This window comes from Zalophus californianus, chromosome 2 (assembly GCF_009762305.2).
Source record: "Zalophus californianus isolate mZalCal1 chromosome 2, mZalCal1.pri.v2, whole genome shotgun sequence".
Lineage (NCBI taxonomy): Eukaryota > Metazoa > Chordata > Mammalia > Carnivora > Otariidae > Zalophus > Zalophus californianus.
Genome location: NC_045596.1, coordinates 25,670,450 through 25,680,115, shown reverse-complemented (window position 1 = coordinate 25,680,115; position 9,666 = coordinate 25,670,450). Strand labels below are relative to the sequence as shown.

At 37.8% G+C, this 9,666-nt stretch overlaps 1 pseudogene; it reads right to left on the bottom strand.

Moving 5' to 3' along the window:
- Positions 1-2,455: 2,455 nt before the first annotated feature.
- On the bottom strand, positions 2,456-3,885 carry LOC113925672 (annotated as a pseudogene).
- Positions 3,886-9,666: the final 5,781 nt, after the last annotated feature.

The following is a 9,666-nucleotide window of genomic DNA, read 5'->3' as shown; positions in this document are numbered from 1 at the left end:
TCACCTTAGAAGTCAGTTGGAGTCTAAAATATATTTACATATATGTAGGCACAGGTCCCAGTAAACTGTAGTACATAGAACACAGAACTCTTATCTGTCTCATCTATATTCCCTATATAAGATTATAGAAGGCAACCGAAATTATTTTTTAAATGATAAAAGCAGGAAATTTGCTGAAGTTATATAATATGTTACCAACAATATTTATGTAGTAGTGTCTGTTTTCTCATCTTTAAAATGAGAGGGTTTAATAATAATGGTAATAATAATAACAATAACAGCTAATATATTGGCTGATTTCTACTTTCGAGGTATCGTATTAAACATTTAACATGTATTAACCTAAAATTTCCTTTCACCTTTAACAATGTGTGGTTCATTGATCTCAGCACAATCTCAGATGTGACAGAGCCTAACTGAGGAGAACTTAGAGATACATTTAGGTTCACGGATGCCATTAATAATGTGATACAATTAAATTTATTGAATGCCAGGCAAAAAGAAGTTTAAAGTTACCATGACTGGGGCACCTGACTGGCTCAGCCAGTAGAGTGTGCAACTCTCTTTTTCTTTCTTCCTTTCTTTTTTTTTTTTATTTAACAGTTTTATTCTGTCTTAGAATAAAATCCTTGCTTTAATATTGTAAGGTGCACTGCAGGTATGCCATGCTGCCAGTTATTATTGGGGCACCAAATGCCTTAGTCAGTGACCCAGAGGGCTTGGAAAACACGTGAATTCATACTTTCAGAGCATGTAGAACTGGTATTTATAGCTTTTCTTGAAACTGGCCTGGGACATCTCAAACAGTCTACATAGGTATTATCATAGCACTTGCTTTGATGTTCCGAATGCTTCGGAAATGTGTTCAATATCATGATTTGTGGATCCTCCAAAAGGTTTTGTCGTTAACATGCAAGCAAACAGTATTAAGCAACATTATCTAAACTACGGCTGCCAAGTAATGGACCTTAAACAAAACCAAATTACAAAACATTTTCTTGTAGAGCTATACAAAAGATATAAAATTAAAAATAAAAATATCAACCATCTTTAAATATTCCAACTCTCCTACAGTGCAGTTTTCCACATCTTTTTCACTATTGAATACTTTAAGGAGAAAGTTAACAAAAATCAAAATAGATAAAAATATTTAAATCTTGAATCCCTTTATTCCATGGCCTTCATAAAAACACAAAAATGGCCAGATTTTTTCTCCACTATAGCTTAAAATGTCAAAAAGATTTACTAGTGATTTATAATTAGCAATGAACTCTATTACCGAGTCATTTGTGGGCCATAGGCCCAAGGACAAGTGTTAGGATATCTTATAGGTTGCCAAAATTTCTAGCACTCTGAATCCTCTTGAAATATAATGGAATGAATCAGGGTATCACGACAAAATTCCAGGAATATCAGGAAGAACAGGTTAATCAATGCTCAGTTTTACTGTCTTAAAAAAGGGGAAAGTGCTTGTTTGAAAATACAGCTAAGTATAGTCTTATCTATGATTATTTACATTCATATACTGAAAATATTTATTATTTGGACAAATCCTGTGATTAGCCATTTGTTATAAAATGAAGTTCTTACAATGAGTATGAGTAATTTATCCTTTCCAGATAATGAAAGAATGTATCAAATCTTCATTTATGTGCCAAACATTAAAAAAATCAAAATTAAAAATCTCAAGCCTGGAAAGCTATGAAAAAAGACCCACCACCCACAGCTCTGCTCCTCAGCACATCACCTTCTGCAAGGACACAGTATGTTTGCTAACTTTAAAATGTTTATTCTTTAAAATATTAGTTGCTTTTTATACAGCTACACAAAGTTCTTAATGTTTCTCTGGCAATGGAATATAATGGAATTTTACTACTATATAAAAAAGTTACCTTTGCCTAAGAAACAGTATTTACTGTATGTACATAGTTGACAGACAAAATTCTCTACCATCCAGCACCCTAATTAATTGACAAAATAAGCTACCTCAAAAGGGATATTACAGGATTTCCAAAAAGAAAATAGAGAGAAAGATAGAGACACACATGTGCACGCATGCACACACACACACACACACACACAAACCTTCTGTGGCTCAAAACACAGTATCACGGCCTTATCTGCAGGCAACTTAACAATAATTGCCAAATACAATTTAATGATAAGAAAAATCCTTTCAGTGATGAAAAAATATAAGTCCCACTGAAGTACTGCTGTAGTTTGACTATACATTAAGAAATTACTTAACCTTCTGCTATTCCAAATATATTTATTGCTCATTTTTTAAGATGAGCCTCCCCCCAAAAGTAACTGCATTCTATCTTTGAAATAGAGCAGAAAAACAAACAAACAGGCAAACAAAAACTCAGTGCTGGTGACAAATATACAGCAAATTCACTTCTTCATTCTTCTCAAAGACTGGTACCAATTCTCAGGACCATGAAGAGCTAGAAATTCACCTATTTTCAAAGACTTGTGTGTAGACAAGCAGATTTGTTGTCTTTCCTGTATTCAAAATCTGCTGACTCCTTGCCCCCACGACCTCCTCTGAATCTACCGCGAAATCCTTGAGGGGTGGTGAAGGTACCACCTCCGCCACCACCATGCCCTTGGCCACCACAGAAACCAAGACCTCCTCTGCCTCGGTACCTGCCATGGCCACAGTTTGGACGAAGTGGGATTTCAAATGTTTTGGCATTTAATCTTTCTTCAGCCCAGGTTGGTCTCCATTCTCTATTATCATCACAAGAAATATTATCAAAGAAGGATTTGGTTTTGTCATAATAACCATTAGGGCCAAGTGGATCTTCTTCATCTGCATTTCCTTCACTGTTTTGGATATCAACTCCTGAGTGTCCTTTATCTTCAACATTTACAGGCTTCTCCTGCTTCTCAAGTTTATCTTCTTTCAATTTAAGTTCATTAGGAAATTCTCTATTTCCTCCTTGTTAAATTGTGCATTTGCACTTTCAAAGTCAAAGTCTTTCTCAAATTTCATTGGACCATCTCGTCAAATACCAAATCGTCCCCTGCCACTGTCGATGACCCTCATGCCCTCTCCTTGGAGCTGAAGGAGAACCTGGAACTATTTGTTTGTTACTATCATTTTTGGGTTGCTCATTTTCTGGTCTTGAAACTTTGTGTACTTCAGCTCGCCTGTGCTCTTGATTCTCTATTGCTCTTTGGCTGGTAGATGGTAAAGGCCTGGTTGATACAGGGCTCTGTCTCCCAACAGGTGCTGGAGCAGGTAAGTGAGCAGAGGTGGTCTGTACTGCTTGTTCCATGGTAGGGCTTTTTCTCAAAGGGTTTAACTGAGGGCTTGAACGACCTTGAGATAACTGTGTTCTTAGCGATCTTGTATTCTGTGTAAAGGCAGAACCAACTGCAGTACTTTGGGATAGGCTACCACTGTTTGATGTTTCCATTCCAAACGATGTCAAAGAGCTTCCAGCAACACCAACAGCACCAAACTGCTGCCCGACTCATGAACTTGGACTGAACTGACTGTATGTCGACATCCTGCCAAAAGGTCCATAGGAACCCACTGACTGGAATGAAGAAGTAGACGAGCCTGGTGAAGAATGAACAATAGCTGGGTCTTGAGGCAAAGAACATTGTGGTTTTGGTGGCTCACAAACAGTGAGGTCTTTAATATCACTTCCACGGAATATGATGTATTCAAAGACTAAATCTCTAGGTGGTATTGGACGATCTGTTGGTCTGTCTTCTGTACCAAAGGACCGAACTTTGGCGAGGGCTATGGTGGAGTTCTCAGTGTTGATAGTGTAGAGGATGCCCTCGTAGCGGATCTCCGCCTTGGAGATAAGGCTGATCTTGCTGCCGATGTAAGGGGTGCCCCCGCTCATGACGCCGCTGCCACCGCTGCTCTGGCTGCTCGCAGAGAGGCAGATCCCACGCCGCTGTCGCCGCTCCGCAAGCCCATTCGCTCAGTGGGCGCCTACAGCAGCTGCCTCACACCCAACATGGCGGTGGTGCCTGCTCCGCTACCCTCCCCCAGCCTCCTGCCCTCCAGCCTCCGCACGGCGGTGGCAGTGGCAGCAGCGAGTGGGCAACTCTTGATCTCAGGGTTGTGAGTTCAAGCCCCACATTGGGTGTAGAGATTAGTTAAAATAAAAAATAAAATAAATAAAATCTTTAAAAAATAAAATAAAGTTACCATGAACATCATAAAGTCAAGAAACATTACTGAGAAAATTCTTAGCCATTTACATTATTTTCTCAGTTAATTCCCAAACTGGTTGAGGGAAGCTTCTACAGTGTGTCATACCTTGGCAATTCTTCTCTGTGAGAGTCATTTACAGACCTAACATTTCCCTTCATGTGACTGCAAGGTGTATGGTTGGTTGCATGAAACCACATGCTATGCAGATGTGGGAAAAATATGTTATTAATGGTGTTAGTAAGAAACGTACTTTTTTTTCATACTTTAGAATTTAAAAACATTCCTTCTATGCAGTTTATTGGGCTTTACAAATATCTCATTAAGCTATATTACCCCTGCTGTCAGAGGGAGGTGATTATGTTGCAAATATTACAATAGTTAGCTATCAAAAGTCTATTCAGATAAGAAAAGAACACTGTAATCCACAGCATGTACAGTTAACAGAATGAGGAATTAAATATAGCCACTTACATTAAAAGGCTATGATAAAAGCTATATTGGCATTAGAGTAATTTGAAATGATATGAAGGAAATCCCTTTTTGTCTGTCGCTCAAGACAACCCAGTGCACAATGGAACCACAAGCAGAGTGTCACAGGTGTATTTGAAGAGCCATGCGATTTCTCTCTAGCATGATCTAAAAAGTTCACCTTACTCACACCTACCTTTCAAAAGAATTTCAAGTATGTGAAGCCCATTCTGTATAGGAATACCTTATGAAAATAACTTCTGTGGAGGTCTATTAGGTAGCTTTTTCTGCATACAAACCACTTCAAGTTTTAGTAGCTTATAATGTCAAGCATCCATGAGCTCATGGTTTGTAAGTTGGCTGGGTGTTTTTTCTGGTATAATAACACAGGTTGGATGTTCAGCATTGCTCATGCATGCACCCGCTGTCAACTGCAGGCAGCCTGGGGTCTCTGGCTTGCCTCTTGCATGTGTCTGGGGCTCCGCCGTGACAGCATTGTTTTCTTGATGTGGTCTCCAGTCTTGGGGATGTCAGCTTACAGTTGTTCCCATGGCAGCAGCAGAGTTCTCAACAAAAGTAGAGAAATCCTCTTGAGGGCCAGGCTTGGAACCAGCATAGTACCTACCTCATTGCATTGTGCAAGCAGTTCAAGAGGCCTGACCAGATACAGAGTCTGGGGAAAAAGAATCTACCTTTTGACAAGAGGGGCTGCAATACTCACATTGTAAAGGTTTGAGTCTATGTGAAGGAAGAATTGATGGCCATTTTAAAAATCTACCCCAGTGGTAGAGTGCATATGTGTCATGATTTTGGCACCCAACCACTTTTATTTATTCTATTCTATTCTATTTATTTATTTATTCATTTTTAAGATTTTATGTACTTTTGAGAGAGAGCATGAGCAAGGGTGTGGCAGTGCAGAAGGGGAGAGGGGGCGGGATAAGCAGACTCCCCATTGAGCAGAGAGCCTGACCCAGGCTCATCCCAGGACCCTGGGATCATGACCTGAATCAAAGGCAGATGCTTAACCAATTCAGCCACCCAGGAGCCCTGGCACCCAACCACTTTTAATCAGAAGTCCTTTGTTTGGGAAATTTACCACTTTATCAGTACTACTTTCAGGAAAAACAAAAACCAAAATACAGAACTGGAATACTTGCTTTCCCAACTTCTTTCAACTTTTGTGATAGAGGGATCTGACCCTGTCATGTGACCTAGACTTCACGAATCAGATGCACCTTTGTGAGATTTTTGATTTGGGGAAGGGAAGGCACTATGAACAATCATTTTCTGTTCAAAGGAGTAGAACACAGGAGAGAAACAGGTGACAGCGCTCCCAGTGGTGGCCTGTCATGTGATGCGTATGACCTCTGCCTGTATCATATGCAGTGAGGTCTCTGTGGTGTGTCCTAGGGCGGCACAGATCCCAGCCGCTCAGCCTCTAAGCTAGATTTCCTGGCCCTCCCAGACAGCTGGCAAATTACTATTATTAAATGAAGTTCTTAAATTAGCCAGAGTTGCTTCTATGGGTTCAAAACTAAGAGTCCCAATTGGTACAGTAGGGACACGGTATAGTTCCCCGTTTTTAAAATGGAAAGGATAATATCCATGGAGAAATTATCTGTTCACAGTCAGTACTTAATAAATAATAACTTCTATTTTTTATTGTTTTCTAAACATTTCATGAAACAAAATTCCACATCTTTTCTCAATAACTAGCAGCACCAAGCAATACTGGTGAGTTTCATTTTACTTTATTCTTAAGGCTCATAATTAATTTCTTTTAGTAGTCCAAATAGTTCAACTATTTGATTTTTACTTTTCCCTTACTTTTCTAAGCAGAAAAACAGCAAATCTGCATGGCACAGAAGAAAGATCTTTGAAAAGGAGAATAGGAAATGAAGCTTTGAGCTCACACCTATCACATGCAAGATAGACGTAAGTCTCTTATCTACTTGGCTCCTACTGCATTCATACAGTTGGGAAAGTGACTGCCTTGTTTAACTCAAGGATTATTCTAAGATTCATATGAAATATTATAAGCATAAAGGCTTTGAAACTATAAAGTGCTATGTAAACATAAGGGATTACTTTTTTTAAAAAGGAATTTCTCAATCTCCCCACCTGTGGTATAAACAAGTACAAATTTTAAAAATTTTAATATATTTTCAAAATTTTTCTCTGTTCTGAGCCTCTCTAACATCTGTTTATATGTGTTCTCAATCCAGATTTAATTTAGATTGGTCTTTTCATATTTGGATTGAAATCCTTGATGGTAAAATTCTGTAAAGTAAATGTTGCTTACACCATTAGAAGAAAGTTTTCGTCCTAGCCTAATTTCAGAAGAAATACCACTTTTCTTTCCAGTGCCTGGCACACTGACCTGAACGAAATAGGTCATAAATTAATTTAAAGTGATGATGACTACTACTAATAAGACTGAATAATGTAGTAAGTTTGCTATAGAATACAAAACGTTTCAAGTTTCTGGCATACCATATGTTTTTTAAGTTTATTCTAGGGGATTTCTCTTTAGAATTTTGCCCTAAATCTTATTCCTAAATTTATATACAGTATGATCCCTTTGTCCCTTTCTCAGAGGATTTGTGCAGACTACTTTATACGTCTTTTTTTTTTTATTTCCAACCCTCAAACTTATTATTTTCTTTTAGATGCTACATGGGGGAAAAATCACCTAAGCAATGAACAAAGGCATTAATAATTATACAAAGCTGACAACAAAAAGAGCAATGGAATTATGCAGTATAACGAAAATTGAATTTAAGAACTGATTACATAAAAGAATGCTACTAATTATAAGAAACATGCAAGCATACTGTAATGCATAAAACCACAAAAAGGAAATACAGAAACAATGGTAAGCAATTCATCAAAAGTGACACCTTAACTTAAGTGAAGGGCAAGTGAGAATTTATTTAAATTTCATCTTCTTCCAATTACTTTATTTCAAGTTTAGTTCACTTCTCAAGATTGGTAAATTTTCCGTTTCTTTCTTGTATTTATCTTCTGATAATGATTCAATTTTTTGTGCTAACTCTTTTGTCCATGTACCAACTTCTTGTTATCATTTTAGAAACTGGCCCCCCGTTAACCTTAAATGAATCATCAATCAGGTAATACCAATCTCTGCACCAATATTTAAAATCCTTCAGTGACCTCTCATATTTCTTTAAAAAAAATCAACTCCTTATGAGAATTTCAGGTGCTTATGTGAGCTCTCCTTGCCTACTTTTATCTTCATAATCTATACTATTCAGTTGTCAACTTCGCTAACCACAATGACCCTTCTGCTCCCCCTCAAATGCCAAGACCTTACGTGATCTGACTCTTATGTACCTCTCTAATATGATTTCCTTCTGTTCTCTACCATACTCATTATTTTCCAGCCACAGAGACTTCCATTCTGGCTCATGACCACATGAAGACATTTCTCACTTCTTAGGGCCTGAGGCTTATTATTCTCTTGGTCCCTGAAACCCTCTTTCCCCTTATCTCATTGTAGGACCATTGAAGAAACTCCAAGGTTTCTTCTTGAACTCCAAGTCTCAACTCAAATATCACACACCCATAGAGCCTTTTCTTTACCACTCTATCTAAATTGCACTTCCTAGCAATCTCTATTCTATAACTGATTATTTACTCATAAGTAAAAGTGTCTTGTTTACTTGTTTTACTATCACCCCTGAAGAAGTAGTAATCTCCTTGCAAGCAGTGAGTATGTTGCGATTATGATTATTACACTCCCAAAGCCTGCAGCAGGGCCAGCACAAAAAATATTTCTTGAACTAACTAATGAATCTCTTGCTATTCTTTGTGAATTAATATCGTTTCTCTCTTACTGAAATCTTATATTATCTCTAAGATAGTTGACTTATTATATCACCACACAAAGATTTTTGTAATATGTCTATTTATTTTGATTACCAAAACTCTCATAAGTAACCAAGTGGTTTTTTCCTATCTTTAGATGTTAGCTACATAGCATTTTTCTTGGCATACTTACTGTCTTAATGTGCTGGATATTACTTCTATTTTCCAAGAACCAACCTCATCCCCAAACTCTTCTGTGCTCTTCATTATAGGGTGTGGCAGCCCCAGAACTGGATTTCCCAGAATCACTTGCATGCAGAGTATAGACTCAAGTCCACTAATGAGAAGAACTTACATGTGAATTATAAGACAAAAGAGTAGCAAAGGCTAATATTGTTCCTGTAACGGCAACAAGCATCTTGTGGTCTTCAGCAGACACTGGACACAGGTTTACCAGTACTCGTGGTGCTGCATGCAACCCAAATCATCTATGATGGTTTCTGACATTTCTTGTACTTCTTCATTAGAAACAGTAGCTCTGATTTTGTGCCCTCAAGCTGTCCAATGTATGTGTGTATATGTGTTTCTGAGTGAATTTTAAAGCTTCTCATTCTTTTATCAACTCTTTCTCTTTTAAATACCTACAGAGTTCTGTATTTTTCTGAGCCAACCAAACTTAATATGATCCCCTACAAATGAATTTTAAAGGATACTGAATGATTTAGTGACCAAATGTACAGAAAATAGTTGACAATTCTGTGTACTGACATTTTTGTGAGAGGGTATTAAAATATTGCCAAATTTCAAAGACTAAATGGAGAAAGTATTGAATCTTTGAGATGAGAGGTAGACTAGTGGTGCCCAAAAGAGAAGGAAGGAAGGAAAGAAGGGAATTATAGCTCAAGAGATGAGTGGCAAAATCACAAAGAAGATAAAATGGAGGAGAGCTGACCCCAGTTAGCTCATATCATGAAACAAAGTTAATTTCCTTCCTTCAGCCTGAAAGATATCACAGTCCAAATAGATTGCAATCGAAGTTCTCCATACTGTGCAATACCTTGATCTAGAAGAGACAGAATGTGTGATAACATGGCCAAGTCCAGAGTGCTTGTGAAATAAAATAGGCTGACTCAATAGCCAAGTGGGCCATATGGAGTAGGTTTCAGGTTTAAATGCCATTTTTT